This window comes from Emys orbicularis, chromosome 9 (genome assembly GCF_028017835.1).
Source record: "Emys orbicularis isolate rEmyOrb1 chromosome 9, rEmyOrb1.hap1, whole genome shotgun sequence".
NCBI classification, from domain to species: domain Eukaryota; kingdom Metazoa; phylum Chordata; order Testudines; family Emydidae; genus Emys; species Emys orbicularis.
The window spans coordinates 72,396,666-72,413,949 of record NC_088691.1 but is presented as its reverse complement, the minus strand read 5'-3'; positions in this window follow the sequence as shown (position 1 = coordinate 72,413,949).

Here is a 17,284-nt window from a genome sequence, read left to right as displayed (position 1 = left end):
TTAAGCTTGGAACACCTGCAAAGCACTGGGATTCGGAAATGTTAGGCTGCTGGCATGACCATTGTTAGAATTGTTAGTACCGTATTTCACCAGACTCACTTTTTGAAAGTCAGACAAGTAGATCTAAGTTAAGATTTCTACATCATATGCTGAAATATGATGTGCTAGGGATTTTTCATTAAACTTTTCTGTTGTCATTTTGAGAAGTTTGCCCTTAGCGATATGCATGCAACTACCTTCAATGAGAACTGAACAGATGTATCCGAAGTAGCAGTATGCAAAAGTGAAAACTTTCAGATTTTTTTTCTAATTTGCAGTTGTGTTTCAGGCAATTTGTGCGTGCAAATTTTTGCTTCCCTTCCTTCCAAAAATGTGCTAATTTTTTTTTTTTTGCATCAAAAATCTGAAACTAATCATCTCCTGCACCAATTGCAACTCTGCCTTTGCAAATGCACCCATTTTTGAGTGTACAACTATCAACCTTTAGGGCTTGAGAATGGGTCTATTTTAACTGTATATCTGGCCCAGTTTTGAATGAAAAATTCAAAAATTGATTGGTGTAATTTTTGCCTTTAACAAAGGACAAGTCTCAAATTTGCAGCAAAAGGCCAAAACACAGAGTACTCTTTGAGGTAGAATCCGTCCCTGCATCCACCTCTGGCTCTGTACTGCCCCTCATTCTGGGCTGTTTGCAACTAGCATAATCTAGCTTTTACTTATTTATTGATGTGAAACTGATGCCTGCAATGTCTTTTGAGTTATTTCTCTCTCTCTCTCTCTCTCTTTTTTTTTTTTTGAACTTCTAGAGAAGGAAAATGATTTATATTTTAAATTTTACATAGCAATGACCATTATTCTAATCACCACAAGAAAGCTACTGGAGAACTCTATGCAGCAACAAATAACTTTAGGTTCCAATTAGGGTGACCAGATGTCCTGATTTTATAGGGACAGTCCCATTTTTGGGGTCTTTTTCTTATATAGGCTCCTATTACCCCCCACCCCCTGATCCGATTTTTCACATTTGCTGTCTGGTCACCCTAGTTCCAATCCTGCAAAAGGACTTAAATAGGACATCATACCATAAGGGACCACACCCACAGATCCCTTTCCTTGTTTAGGCCTGGATTCAGTGATTTACTTAAGCACTTGCCTAACTTTAAGCACCCGAGAAGTCCCATTGGCTTCAGTGAGAATATTTTCATGCTTAAAGTTAGGCACATGCTTAAGACCCTGCTGAATCGAGCCCTTAATCTTTGTATATTAAACAAATTGCATTATGCATTAGAGAACTATGAAGGCTTTTACTTTTATCTCTTGTGGCGATATTTGATCTAAATCACTGTCAACGAGAGTTTTATTCTAATAAATGTGTAAAACATGATGCTTTATGACTCAGAGCTACATACAAATGTGTTTCTGTAGCAACAGAAATTAAATTAAGCAGCAGATATGATAATATCTTGGAAGAAGCATTCCCCCGAAGATCATTAATCATTATGTGTGATGCATATTTTATCTGATTTTCTGTAAACTTTTCACTGAGGCTGGCGTTAAAGATTTCAGAGTCCTACGTCATTGGATAAAATGAGTTCTGATGAACTGTTACTAAGAATATTTTAATTATATTTGATTGATTGTTTTAAAATGTTATCTTGTTGCAATGTCCTAACATACCAACAGTAATTATTTTGTTTACATCTATGTTAGAATTTGAGGTTGATCTTGAGTTCCCCTGTGGGTTTGGGTTTTTCATTAATGTGAAAAGCTGTACATTCCATTTGGATATGTCTACAGTACAAAAACCCCTTTAGACAGACAGTCCAGATTTTAGCTGGTGTAAATCAGTATAGTTTGGTTGACTTCAATGGATCTCTGCCAGTTTACACCATGGCCCAGGTCCAATGTAACATTGTTTTAAGCATATGAATTAGTCCAAATCGATAACAGTCTTGGATCTGGACCTTAGGACCTGGTCCACTGATTTTAAGACAAGACAAAAAGAAAAGAAAAATGAGTTTGGGTGCAGAGCTCTTTGCAAATCTTCAAGGAAGCCATTCCTGCAAACCGAAGCAGTCTAACACAATTCACTCCAGAACTTGTCAGTGCCAGGCCTGTTGCTGTTGCATGGGACATTCCCAAAAGGCCTTTTCCAAAGCCTATTGAGCTCATCTTCCCATTGACTTCCACGGACTTTGGCTCATGCCCTAACGAAGGAAGGTCTGAATTTAGGTCTGGAGTTCAGTCCTAGGCTGTAAGTGATGAGAAAGGAACATGCTTGGGTCTTGTGGGTGGATATTTCTGGGATTGGGAGGGGGGTGGGGAGAACCAGCAGGAGAGATGGCTGGTGCAAAGAAAACATCTGTATTTGTCTCTTACTGTATGTTCATGTGCTTCACTGTAATTATTACTTCTCCATACTCATTTTCTAAAGGGATCATGTGGATGATGACTTATGTAATGGCATTTTCTGCAAAACTAATGTGGAAACTGACCTCAGGGGTGAGATATCTCCAGATAATTATTTTTCAAAAATTACATTTTTGATTTAATTTTTTTAAACAAATACCTGATATAATTTTAAAAATGGGAAAAATTCACTCTATTATTCAATTAGCATGTGGTACAGACTAGTTCAAATGGTAGCTGGAGTGTTAGGGCCAGATCCTGTGCAGTGTTGAGATCGCCTGAAAAATTCTGACTCTCAGCAGCAGCATCAATGATAAAATAACCACTTACTTAAAGGGAACAGGATTGGGCCATTTTGGAGATGATTGTGTTTGCATCAATTTTACTGCTCATCTCACTGCACAAAAATAACCCCAGTTATTATAAGTAGCTACTAAATGGGTATAGGCTCCTCTCAGTGCCTGATTTACTACATATCATGGCAAATATCCAGGACTCCCTTAACAGGGACGAAGACACATCATCTATTGCTTAGGAAAAAAAGAAACTTTTTTTAAGGCATCAAAGCAGTGGCGGGCAACCTGAGGCCGTGAGACAGTTTGTTTACATTGACCGTCCATAGGCACGGCCGTCCGCAGCTCCCAGTGGCTGCGGTTCACCGTTCCCCATCATTATCAAAATGGCCAGATCTTATGTAAAGACTAAGATTGATTTTAAAGGAAGAGGGAAAAATAATTAACCATAGTTTTAAGCAAATCCAGTGAACTTCAGCACAGTTACTTGCAAAGGTAGAAATTTTGGGGAAATGAGTTAAATTATTATAATAGTCTGGCTCTAGAGAATCTATTGCACACTTACGGCCCAATTCTGCAAGGTGTTGCACAACTGCTGCAGTAGTTCTGAGTACCTTTAATTCCCACTGAAGTGTTTGGTTCTGCAATTTTTCCTCACAGGATTAGTCTCTACTCATGTTAGCAGCCCAATTGATATCAGTGAGATTATACATATCACAGGCTGACCAAGTGCCCTCTGGAAGGACACCAGTCTGTTGTGAGTGGACCCAACTGCTGGTTCCATGTGCTCATAAGCCAACCAGATCTGAGAAGAGCCAGGTAACTGTTCCTAGTTCTGGATCGCTAAGGCATGCTCCCAAGCAAGAGTCTGCCTCCTGTCTTTGGGGCATAGTACTCTGCAGTCTGGCTATTTTAGACCCCCAAACTAGTGCCTCAGCCCTCCTGAACCACCCAGTTGGTTATTCATGTTCTCTTAGTTCATGACTACACAGCCTGTGGTAGCGAGCCTCCCAGTCTGGGTCAACACACTCGGGCTTGCACACCTCACACTACTGTGCTAAAAATAGACAGCACTTTGAACTTGTGGCTTGCGCTCTGAAGCCTAAGGAGGGGCATGGGTTTCAGAGCTTGAGTCGCAACATTTACACAGCTCCTTTTAGCACTGTAGTGTGAGCACCATAAACCTGTCAGTAATCTGGGCTGGGAAGCTCACTGGTGCAGGCTCTGTAGACATACCCTCAGAGTTCCATCTTGCTGTGGGCACTCTGAGCCTCTCAATTAACCCCTTCAAGGTCAATGTGTCAGGTAAACAAGGAATACAGGCTTAGCAAAGGGATTTTTAAACCACAGTCACTTTTACTCTTAAGAAAATACTGCAGAGTTACTGTCTGACAAACAGTCTTGAGATGCCCTTTAGTTTGATCTCACCCCTTTTGTGAGCCTGAGGTCTGGTCAGCATTTCAGGCAAGGCAGAGCCCTTCCTGCCTTCTCTCTCCTTCCAGCCCAGTCTTCTGGTTTGCAGCTGTGGATGATCCCTTTACTCAGAGAAGCCCCCCTTAAATACAGTCTCTGACCCTGTTTTACCAATGGCCTAGACTGGGAAATTTTAGCCCCTTCCCCCACTCCATTGTGCATGAAAGTCCATTGTCCCATGGGGATGGGCCAGTAGTTGAGACACAATCAATGCTGATGCCCCTAGATTGCTCTGTGATGGCTTCTCAGCCATAGTCATTCAATTATGTGCCAGGGCTCTACTACAAAATAGATGTTCTAATGCGGAAGAGAGGTTACACGGTGAAATGAAGGTCGAAGTGAAGGTTACAGTCTAAGCTGGAGGCTGCAATACAAAGTGGAGTTCACAATTTGATACAGACATATCTCAATTGCTCACAAGTTACATAAGAAATGTTTTGCAGGTTGGTTATATTATCAATAGGAGTGGAAGATATCTAGTCCCTGGTTACATAAAGTACATAATTCTTGGTTTTGGTCCTGATTCACCAAAGTATATGACAAAATTGAAGCCAATGGGCCTATTGACATGCTTAAATTAGGCACATGCTCTAGTATCTTTAAATAAATAAAATTAAATACTTCTCTGATTAAGTAGTTTGTGCTTAGAGTTCTTCAGTGAAAAAATCATAAAAACGGTTCATAAATTGGAAATTTAGAGCCCAATTCTGATCTCACTTATTCCAGTGTAAATCAGATGCAGTTTCATTGAAGTCAATGGAGAAATACTGGTGTAAAACCTTTGCAAATGTGTTCAAAATCAAACCCGTAAAATTGGAATCGGAGGCCAACCTGTGGTTGGTGTTAAGAAGTTTGTTTGAACTGAGAGATTCAGATTCCTGTCAGAGAACTGATAAAACTTAGTTATCTGATGTGTCAAATAATGGTTAGTAGTGAGCCAAACCTACATGGCACTTTAACAGAAAGATAAAATTGGCAAATTAATCTGACCACCTGAGCTATTACAATTAGATGCTTATCTGAGTTAAATGGAAATTTTGAACCTTTCAACGTTTGACCATCACCAGCAAGTTCTTGGGTTAACATTACACACTATGGTCACAGTCAGAAAAGCAGGGGGGGGGGGTTTCCCCTCCAACCTAGGACTGAATTTTCAATACACTCATGGGCTTGCCTACACTGTACTGCAGGGTTTCTCAAACAGGGGTCACCGCTTGTGTAGGGAAAGCCCCTGGCGGGCCGGGCCGGTTTGTTTACCTGCCCCGTCCGCAGGTCCGGCCGATCGCGGCTCCCACTGGCCGCGGATCGCTGCTCCGGGCCAATGTGGACACAGGCAACTTCTGTGGAAAGATTGTACGGTAAGAGGGTCTCATTTTTTCCATGTTATTATTACATACACCTGCTGAAAAATAGAAAGTGGGCCTTTTATAATCCCTCACTTTTTTGAATTGCCCATGATTCCTTCCACTGATTTGTTTTAAGGAGCATCGAGGCAAGAATTTTTTTCATTCATGCCAATAAATATTAATCTTCTTTACCTTTCATCATCCCCTACTCTTCTACAGGAAGTTTTCAGTTCCACTATTGTTCAATAATAGTCTATCCATCACTTTTTGTTCCAAGTCTTAAATTAATAAAATTGTATTTTATTCCCAACAGAAATGTGTAGATGATGATAACGGCATCTCTCTACTAATTCAATTATTTGCTAAGATTTACTTTTTTATTATTAAAAAGAGAAGTTAAATGAAACCCAAATGCTTGAGAGAGGGATGACTGGGCAACAATTTTTATTTTCTCTCCCCAGGATAGGTTTGCTTTTGACTAAGCTATTGTTAGCCACTATGAACTAATCTAATGCCTTTTCACTGGCATTGATTGGCATTCAAGGCCAATGTCATTCACAACATAGAATCATAGAATTGTAGGACCGGATGGGACCTCAAGAGGGCTTCTAGTCCAGACCCCTGCACTCAAGGCAGGGCTATGCATTTTCATGCAAAGGTATTTTTAGGTGGGTCTTTGGTGAAAGACTCCGTTTTGGGACACTCAGAAAACCTTGGATGAAAATTACTTTACATTTGTACAGTGCTTTGAGCATGGAGAGCCAGATATATTCATGCTTGGAGATCCACTTAGACTGGGCAGTGGTGTGTCAGTGAGCGACTTTCAGCTCCCTGATTCTCTGGGCCAATTAGCTGGCCCTGGCATGAGTCAGAACAGGCTACAGGCTGCTGTAATTTATGTCAGCTTGATAGGGTCTGCTGCCACCCTATCCTGTGTGAGTGAGAGAGAATGGGACAGTTGGTGCAGCAGCTGGTAACCCTGGCTTTACACCAGCTGAGAGATTCCCAACATGGGCCAGGTTCTAGCTCCCATGCACTGTCTGAATGGAGCAAAGGAGCTAGAGTGGGCCAGAAAACCTGTTTGGGAGAGCACAATGTAAGTGATATCTATATAAAAAAAAAGCTACAGTCATGTTAATCTAATATTCTTTACATATTTTTTGTACATCTAAACAGGAGTCATACTGTAGCTAGATCATAAATAAGAATGGATAAATTCAACCCTGGTGTAACTACATTAAAGAAAACCAATGAAAAAGAGCTTGTTTTTCTAGAGAAATATTCCGTGGTTCTGTCTCACGGCCTGTTCTCTTTATAGCCACTCACTGGGCCACTATGCCTCAGCCAGTCTTGCAGATTTTAGTAATTATGACTGGTAAGCACCACCAGCTGTTTGTTTATGAAGCTGACTGAGTCAAATTGATAAGAGATAATTACTTTCTGACTGTGCAAGGTGACGTGTGCTCTTCTCAGTGAGAGAATAACACTGATGAAGATTGGTGTGGAAGAAAGGCCTGGCACATATAGACAGCTCAATTGTGTTTTTGTTACCTAATGTTTAAAGGCCTTTAACACTTGAACTATTCATGTCACTGGCAGCCATTCATATGGCTAAAACTGAAAGACAGGCACAGAGAGGCTTTTGCGGGGAAGCTGATCACAAAACAGTGTAATACAGCGGTAGAATATGCATTGCTTTTCTGGTTTCATCACCAGTTTAACAAAAGCAGACTGCGAATAAATTGAAACTTTATGAAGGAGCAGGAACTTGAACTGAAATAAAGCTTAAAAGATACTTTATTAACAAAAATTGTTTCAAGGCCTTGTCTGCACACAAAGTTTGCACCATTTTAACTATTCTGGTATAAATGCTGTACAGTACCCCCAGTGTGGACACAGGGTTTTACTGATGTAGATGTGCCTATACCAGCATAGCTTATTTCCATAAAGGAAAAGGAATGGACTATACTGATATAAAACTCCTTTCTATGCAGTGCTTGAGTCCTAAAAAAAGAAGTGCCAGAACTCACTTCTCCCTTGGAGCTCTGTGGTCACTAGTCTAGTCCACTCGCCCAGGAGCAGCAAATGGGGTCGAGAGAGTTCATTATACTCCTGCCAGCAACCTTCAGCCTGTGCATTGGTAAAGGGCTTCTCCTACATCCCCAGCCCCGGCTTGAGGGGAACAAGGGTGCCAGAGGCACTGACCATAGGGGAGATCAGCAGCTGCCACCTCCCCTCCTGGACATACCTGAGACAGCAGAATGGATGACAACCCCGCAGCCAGGAACCCACCACCTGCACCGAGGTAACAGGCAGGGGTGCCTGCATCCCTGCCAATTGGGGGAGCCCCGGCCAGACTTCTGGTGCTACAGTCTGGGAGACGATGCCCCACCACTTCCCCGAGTCCCCTGACCCGGGCAGCACCGTGGGAGCAGAGACACTGGGGATCCTGGTGCAGACATGATGAGCTTTAGGAACCTGCAGGGGTAGCACTGCTAGAAGTACTAGCTACCTGAAAATATGGTGAGGAGGTTTCACAGCCCTCTCTCATGCACATGTGGCTGGCTGAATAAGGGAATGCTTAGTGCTCATCCTGTAGCAGCAGGCCCTCTTTTCTTGTCCATAGGGATCACACTATGGGGAACAGTGGCTAAAATTTCCCCTCATCATCAGGCTATGACTATAAGTACTAGATTCTGGAATAGCCATTGTATCACAATCAGTGGAACTGGACTCAGAGAGCCCAGAGTGGCTGTTACTGATGGGACATCAGGAAAGCCGGGAGTGAGAGGAGTTGGCCTGGAAACAACTCAGCCCCATGGACAGAGCAGTTCACAGGGTTTAATAAAGTTCCATTTGGTCAGCGCAACCTGCATTCAGCTTCACTCTTTGAAAATGAAACAGCCATGTGGCCAGATCCCATATCTATATCCAGCATTTGTTTTCCCATTTGCCTATTAGAATAATTTAGCTGCATATCCATTTTTTCCTATTTCCAGCATAATGGTTGTGGTGTTTCTTTCCTAGAAAATAAACTCTTATGATTTTCCCTTTATTTATCTAGAAGGCATCACAGAAGAATTTGGTGCTCACTCTTACCATTAGATCAATGCATTTCCCCCTTGGTTTTGAAAAAAGCAAAAGACAAACCCAATCAACCCCCAAATACCCAAGCAATCTCAGGGAGTACCTGGTGGAGAGGCAGCTACGGCGGTATTTCTGGCCAAGAGAAAGCACTCCAGTGGTGAGTCCAGTGCACCCACAGCCATATGCACATTATATGTGGAATGCACCACTGGCAGTGGCGAGAAGGAGCAGTGCTGACCACCCCACTGTTCACTCAGATTTGACCCTGCTGGTCCTCTGTCATGAAGCAGGGTCTGGGGGTGGGGAGGGCACAGGGTCAAAATTGAGTGAGTGGCATTTCAACCTGGTGCACAGGCGTAACAGTACCATGATGGAGGGGCTACGGGGCCAATTCTGAGTGAACAATGAGGTGGCCAGTACTATTTCTCCTTACCACTGCTGTGGGGCTTGCTCCAGTACCAGCACACCCCATCCCCCTGGGGCCTGCCTGGCCTCACCTTACTTTGGCAGCACATGTCCCCTCTCAGGGATGGGGAATGACACTGCACCTGGCTGGGCCGGGTTGGAGGGCAAGGGGTGAGTGGTGCAGACTTGGTGGGTGAGGCGCTGGGGCAAGAAGCTGTGGGGAGTGGGGAGGAGATGGCTCCACAGGGATTGATGGTGCATCTCATGTTAAACATTTCTGGGGGTGCCCCTGAATGAGTCCACTGCTTTACAGAGGCTTTTCATTGACTTAAGTGCATATCATACTTTATGTGAGCAAGCAACACTCACCACTCACGTGATTCTGCAGGATTGGGCCCTTAGCCTGCACCAGAGACAGGTAAGGAAAGAGGGACAACCCAGGCAGAAGTAGGTGACAAAACAGAAAATGTTTCAACTTTTGACAATGTCATTCTTCAGACATATTTTGGTCTCAAGCTACATGGTTATGCAGCTATAATAAGAACAGCCTTAGCTTTGTTATTCTGTACCATCTGCCTACATAAGCAGAAAAATCCATTTTCATCTATTAACATTTATTTCTGCTTATTTAGCTATGAAATTTATTGCTACTGTGGTTGAATAAAGGCCTCTTCAGTTGACCTCTGCATAACACATCATGACCATATAATTTCCACACCTCGAAGGCGTCTCATGTTTTAGTTTGCAGTCTGGTAAACTATTGGACAGTCGGTGAGCTGTGACCAAAAGAGAAAATTTGATCTCCATTTTGCAATAAAAGAAGTTGTGTTGCAAAAAGACCTTCTGGGTTATTTGTTGGAATTGTTCTCTTGTTTCCACTGTTATTTACATTTATATAAAAGTTTCTTTTATAACTTGCAAAAATTCACCTGGGAATTCTTGAACTGCATTGTCTCAGAATATATGTTCTGAAAGCACAAACTTTATGGACTACAGGGTCCATCAGGTTTACAGTCATTTCCTTGTGTCAGGTTGTTTAAAAGTAAAGCTAGACCTCCTGCTTATCTCCTTTGTTTAAATGACATCCCAGGCCACTTCAAGGTTATTTCCAACAAGGATAGTAATGATAGAAATCAACTCTAAGGAGACACTGTAAAAAAACAGGTATAAACTTCATCAATATACCTACCTCATTACATGAGCTTAGTTACTGTAGGCGCGCTGAGGATGTCTGAAATAGAATCCACACAAACCATTATGATAACAAAGCATGTATTTCAAATGCTTTATTCAATGGGCCAGATTTACACTAGGGTCTGCAATGGTGGAAGCCAACAAAAACTGGCAGAGTGCTCCTAACAGTGGAGAGTCTGCATGGCGGGGAGTAGCAGCTGCTCACCACATCCCCAGCGCAGGATCCACTGGCAGGATTATGAGAGTGCTCCTGGCAGAGACTAAAGCAGCCTTCTTGTGGAGGAACACTGTCTGCCCTCTCTGGGGAGCAAAGTCTCCCTGGGATGCAGCAGCCCTGGCTGGGACAGAGAGATACAAGTTGCACCTCCTTGCACCAGTGGACGTGATGTTACCAGATTTGCCCATTACTTTGGGGTATGCTCATTTATTTGGGTTACTCTTTTGGGGAAGGGGATTCTGTAATTCTATCAATGTACTGTTTATGTCACTTGTGTTTTCATATGGAGTTCTACTTCTCCCTGCTGCAAGTCCCCTCCCAATGGAGCTATACTGCAGGACCTAGGTTCCCTAGGGCTGGGTTTCTTCAGCCCCAAAACCGGATGAACACACCCACACCCACACATACATTAACAGAGCAAGTCTGAGCGGACCGGGTCAATCAGCACTGTCAAGCTGACCCCTTATATGTCTCTGGACTCACTGAGCTGGATGAAGCAGCACTTTCAAGCTGTTACCCTTATGCATCCCAGATTCAGCCCGTCCCTAGCCCCACTCTCACAACACAATTGTATTGGCAGTAACCTACTTGATGAGCAAACCCCACAGTATTTTGGGCGCTGCAGGGATCTTTTAGCTTAGGTAAAAGAAGCGTTGCTGTAGAGTGAATGGGGGAAGCTAAAAACACAAAAGAGTAAAGTTCAGCAAGAGAGAGAGAAGCAACTAACTTAACCATAAAAGTTATGTATTGAATAATAGTGATAACTACACAAGGAGAGCTAAACTAACATAACATAAATGATTAAAGGTTAATACCTAAGGTAGAAAGGAAAACAGAGAGAGAGAAAGAGGGGGGATCTCACCCACTCCATGAGGCTTGAACTGGTCGGGGTTCCCAGGTGATGGTGGTAGCGGAGGGTCCTGAATGCTGGAGACAGGCAGAGCCCCCAGCACGATCAGTCAGGAGAAGATGGAGTTCCAGTGGAACTGATGCATAGTTTGGATCTAAGTATCAGAACCCTGACTAGAGGGTGAGTAGGGATTTTTGTAGAGAAAATACAATTGTTCAAGGGAGAACAATAGATTTGTTTATAGGTAAGCTGATGACTCAAGGGTTTTCTTTAGACTAGACAATAGGAGCTGATCACTCTTGGCTATGGGTGGTGTTTTCTTCCAGGGAGCTCACAATGCAACTAGGCTGCTTTAGTATTTAGATATCAATTAAGGATTCATTACTAGAATTGGTCTGATAATTGCTGAGCTGGGTGTGTGCAGACATAGGTTCATTAGCATCTGGAGCCAGATTCCCATGATGCGGTGCTTCCCTGCTTTTTCTGGTCCCAGAATTCAGGGTGGTTCTCTGTTCTCCATTCTGTATGTAAACTGAGATGTCTTAATCTTGTCACTCTTTTCAGGAGGGGTGGAGATGTGTCTCCCAACACCCTTCACTGCTCTCTGCAAGTTTTTCTCCTCTGATGGGTTTTGGTTTAAGCAGAGGCTGGGGTGGGGGGGTGTCTTTCATGAGTCAGGCTGGATACTGCACCCTGGTTCCCCAAGAACACAGAGGTGTCTGGTATCAGTGATCTCAGTCCAATTATTGCATCACACCAGTATATTGTTTGGCGGCAAATTCTTTGCTGATTTACAATCCATTCAACAGTCTTGCACAGGGTTTTTTATTACCCCACACTTCTGACCCTGTTTAACCTCACATACTAGTTTAGCCTGCAAGAAAATAGTGTTTAAAATCTGCTCATCAGATACACAAATTGCTGTATTTCATCAGGCCAGCCCTCCCTTTGATCCAATAGCCTGACTCTGACAGGGCCAATTGAAGGTATTCCAGAGGAAGGCATAAGTAATCTCATGGTATATAATTAGGGAATAACCTGCCCACAGAGGAAGTTTCTTCCTAATCCCTATCAGCAGTTGTCTTAGGCCCTGGAACATGAGGGTTTGAATCCCTTCTCTATTTATACTATCTGTCTCATGTAATCTAATGTAAATATTTATGTTTCATTATCTAGATAAACATCTAACATTTAACATTTTAGTAAGCTCTTGGCCTCAATGATATCCTGTGGCAGTACGTTCCACAGGCTACTCACAGTGTGCAAAATAATATTTCCTTTTCAGTTTTAAGTTTAACAGATGTATTGGAGCATAAGCTTTTGTGGGTGAATGCCCACTTCGTTGGATGCATGTAATGGAAATTTCCAGGGGCAGGTATAAATATGCTGGCAAGAATCAGTCTGGAGATAATGAGGTTAGTTCAATCAGGGAGGGTGAGGTCCTCTGCTAGCAGTTGAAGTGTGAACACCAAGGGAGGAGAAACTGCTTCTGTAGTTGGCTAGCCATTCACAGTCTTTGTTTAATCCTGATCTGATGGTGTCAAATTTGCAAATGAACTGAAGCTCAGCAGTTTCTCTTTGGAGTCTGGTCCTGAAGTTTTTTTGCTGTAAGATGGCTACCTTTACATCTGCTATTGTGTGGCCAGGGAGGTTGAAGTGTTCTCCTACAGGTTTTTGTATATTGCCATTCCTGATATCTGACTTGTGTCCATTTATCCTTTTACGTAGTGACTGTCCAGTTTGGCCAATGTACATAGCAGAGGGGCATTGCTGGCACATGATGACATATATAACATTGGTGGACGTGCAGGTGAATTAACCGGTGATGTTGTAGCTGATCTGGTTAGGTCCTGTGATGGTGTTGTTGGTGTAGATATGTGGGCAGAGTTGGCATTGAGGTTTGTTGCATGGATTGGTTCCTGAGTTAGAGTTGTTATGGTGCGGTGTGTGGTTGGTGGTGAGAATATGCTTAAGGTTGGCTGGTTGTCTGTGGGCGAGGACTGGCCTACCTCCCAACGTCTGTGAAAGAGAGGGATCATTGTCCAGGATGGGTTGTAGATCACTGATGATGCGTTGGAGAGGTTTAAGCTGAGGACTGTAGGTGATGGCCAGTGGAGTTCTGTTGGTTTCTTTCTTGGGCTTGTCTTGTAGCAGGAGGCTTCTGGGTACACGTCTGGCTCTGTTGATTTGTTTCCTTATTTCCTTGTGCGGGTATCGTAGTTTTGAGAATGCTTGGTGAAGATCTTGTAGGTGTTGGTCTCTGTCTGAGGGGTTGGAGCAGATGCGGTTGTACCTCAGTGCTTGGCTGTAGACGATGGATCGTGTGGTGTGTCCGGGGTGGAAGCTGGAGGCATAAAGGTAGGCATAGCGGTCGGTGGGTTTTTGGTATAGGGTGGTGTTAACGTGGCCATCACTTATTTGTACTGTGGTGTCTAGGAAGTGGACCTCCCATGTAGATTGGTCCAGGCTGAGGTTGATGGTGGGGTGGAAGCTGTTGAAATCGTGGTGGAATTCTTCCAGAGTCTCCTTCCCATGGGTCCAGATGATGAAGATGTCGTCAATGTAGCGTAGGTAGAGGAGGGGCGTGAGTGGACGAGAGCTGAGGAAGCGTTGTTCCAGGTCAGCCATAAAAATGTTGGCATATTGTGGGGCCATGCGGGTGCCCATGGTGGTGCCACTGGTCTGGAGGTATATATTGTCACCAAATTTGAAATAGTTGTGCGTGAGGATAAAGTCACAGAGCTCAGCAACAAGTTGTGCTGTGTCATCATCAGGGATACTGTTCCTGACAGCTTATATTCCATCTGTGTGTGGGATGTTTGTGTAGAGAGCCTCCACATCCATGGTGGCTAGGATGGTGTTTACTGGGAGATCACCAATGCATTGTAGTTTTCTCAGGAAATCAGTGGTGTCACGGAGATAGCTGGGAGTGCTGGTGGCATAGGGTCTGAGCAGAGAGTCTACATATCCGGATAGTCCTTCAGTGAGAGTGCCAATTCCAGAGATGATGGGGCGTCCAGGATTTCCAGGTTTGTGGATCTTGGGTAGTAGATAGAATAACTCCGGTCGGGGCTCCAAGGGTATGTTGAATTGTTCCTGTGTTAGTGTAGGGAGTGTCCTGAGTAGATGGTGCAGTTTCTTAGTATATTCACCTTACATTTCATTTAACCTCCCTTGTTATTGTATTACAATAAAAAAGGGCAAATAGGAGCATAGAAGTTTTCTCAATACCATTCATTCTTTTCTAGACCTCTATCAAATCCCCTCTCTAAAGCAGTGCACCCCACAAGAATGCCTACCCGGTCTCATGTATGAACTGATACTGAGGCCATAGCCTACTGAAGCTTCCTGATGTGCAGGGTGGATGTACCTGTGGCATCCCTAAGTTGCCTTTGCTGGTGGTCTGGAGAGATGTCTGGTCATAGCCCACTTCCTCCTTTCCGCTTCTAGAATGAGAGGTAGAGAGCCATGGTGTGGAGCAGTCTTTTGTGCTGATGAGAGTAAAGGGACAGTGCAACGCGAGAGAAAACTCCTTACGACCCTCCCTTTTGCATATCCATACAAGAACCTGCAGCAGTCTGACCATATAAGTATAGGGCATTGTTGTAACTATGGTGGTCCCAGAATATTAGCGAGACCAGGTGGGCAATGTAATATTTATATGAACCAACTTTTATTGGTGACAGAGACAAGCTTTCAAACTTACACAGAGTGCTTCTTCAGGTCCCCAACTGCTTAGCCTGGGTTAGCCCTATAGGACAGATAGAGCTTGCTTACTATAAAAGCTTCTATTAATTTTTGGAACTTAAGATTGTAACTCATTTGTGCGTATATATGTTCACCTGCTTCAACCTTGGAAATAACTCTTATTTTCTTTAACTAGTTAATAAATCTTTATATAGTGTATTATAGGATTGGTTACAAGCATTGTCTTTGGTGTGAGCAATTGACCAGGGGTAAGTGACTGGTCCTTTGGGACTGGGAGTAACCTGAATGCTTCTGTGATTCCTAGTATAATGGAGCATCTATCACAAAGTTATGCTTACCAATGTGGCAAGATAGATTGGAGTACCAAAGGGGACTGTCTGTGACTTCAGGGTTAGGCCAGAGGAATTTACACTTGATAATTGGTTAGTGAAATCTAAGTATAGAACTCACACCCAATTTGGGGTTTGTGCCCTGCTTCCTAACAGTCTGCCCTGAGGTTGGCACTCACGCTCTTGAGTCACTGCAGGCAGCTTGACACTGAGGAACCTGAAGAAGAACTCTATAAGTTCAAAAGCTTGTCTCTCTCATCAACAGAAGGTGATCCAATAAAAGATATTACCTCATCCACCTTGTCCTCCTAGAGGTATAGGCACACCCCAAAACCTCCTCATTTATGCACTGCAAGAAGTTAAAAATAAATGCAATTATATAATCAAAAATTAATTCATAAGGTCATAGCTAAATTCTGCACCCTCTAAAGCAGAGGTGGGCAAACTATGGCCCTCAGGCCACCTCCAGCCTGTGGGACCCTCCTGCCCGGCCCCTGGGCTCCTGGCCCAGGAGGCTAGCCCTGGCCCCTCCCCCGCTGTTTCCCCTCCCCCACAGCGTCAGCTCACTGAGCCGCCGGCGCAATGCTCTGGGAAGCGGGGCTGTAGCGCTACCAGCCACCGGTGCTCCAGAGAGCGCGGTAAGGGGGTAGGGAGCGGGGAGGGGGGAGCTTGGATAGAGTGCAGGAGAGTTCGGTGGTTGGGGGTGGGGGTGTGGATGGGGCGGGGCGGTCAGAGGGTGGGAAACAGGGGGGTTTAATGGGGGCTGGGGTCAAGGAGGGGGGGAGTTGGATCGGGTGGCGGGGGGGCAGTCATGGGCAGGAGTTCCAGGGGCGGTCAGGGGACAGGGAGGGGTGGATGGGGCAGGGGTCCCGGGGAGGCCGTCAGGGGACAGGGAACAGGTGGGTTGGATGGGCCAGGAGTCCTGGGGGGGCCGTCAGGGGGCAAGAAGCGGAGGGGGTTGGATAGGGGGTGGGGGCCGGGCTATGCCTGGCTGTTTGGGGAGGCACAGCCTCCCCAAACCGGCCCTCCATACAATTTCAGAAACCTGATGTGGCCCTCAGGTCAAAAAGTTTGCCCGCCCCTGCTGTAAAGCTTAAGTGCTGGCAAAGCTCTCACCCTTAATTTGAATTGCATGGCAAATCCTTTGGCTAGTGTCATTTAATTTTATTTTGTAACTTGTTAATCAGAATCCTTATCTGTTACCTCCACTTTGTTTCTTACTGTGTGCGCACAAACACACAGCATGAGTGGAGGCGTTTGGTCACAGATGCTGTAGACTCAGTTCAGGAAAGTTGATTTTTCTCTTTTAACAGTGAAAGCGAAAAATAAAAGCAGTCAGCCCTCAACAACAAAAATATCAGGACCTAGGAGGCAGGTTATTAATTAAGGTTAATTCCAACCTGATTTTAAATTGGAGGAAGCTGGGGATGTGGTGTTTTGTTTTTTGCTTTTAGGCCTGGCAAATTTTTCCTCAGTCTCACATTTTCAGTTTCCTTTGGGTCCTCTGGTGGTTTATTAACAAAGGGCTTTGGTTGGGGGTGGGTATTTCTGTGCATTGTAGCATTTGCTCCACATGAACTTTAATTTTAGAAACATAATAAAAATACCTAAGAAAAAATAGTTATGTATATCACCATAGTATCTAGCTGCCTAGTTCAAAAACTAAAGAGAACCATACATTGCTTGTCAGTCAACCGGATAGCAGTTGGGAGAGTATCTCATGGAAGTAAGGAGAGGGAACAGGTTGTATGCATGTTTGGGTGAAACCTCTATTAATAGAGACAGGCCTGGGTAAAGAGGCACGACTCACATTTTCCTCTAAAAGGAGGGAGGGGAGGAGGACTCATCCATCTTTCTGGCATGAAGGTGTTCCATAGCAGAGGCCCTCTGCACAAAGTGTCTTTCCCCTGGAATATGAAGATTCACTCTGAGCTCCTTCAAAGTATTCCTGTATTTAGAAGCTTTTTAATGTA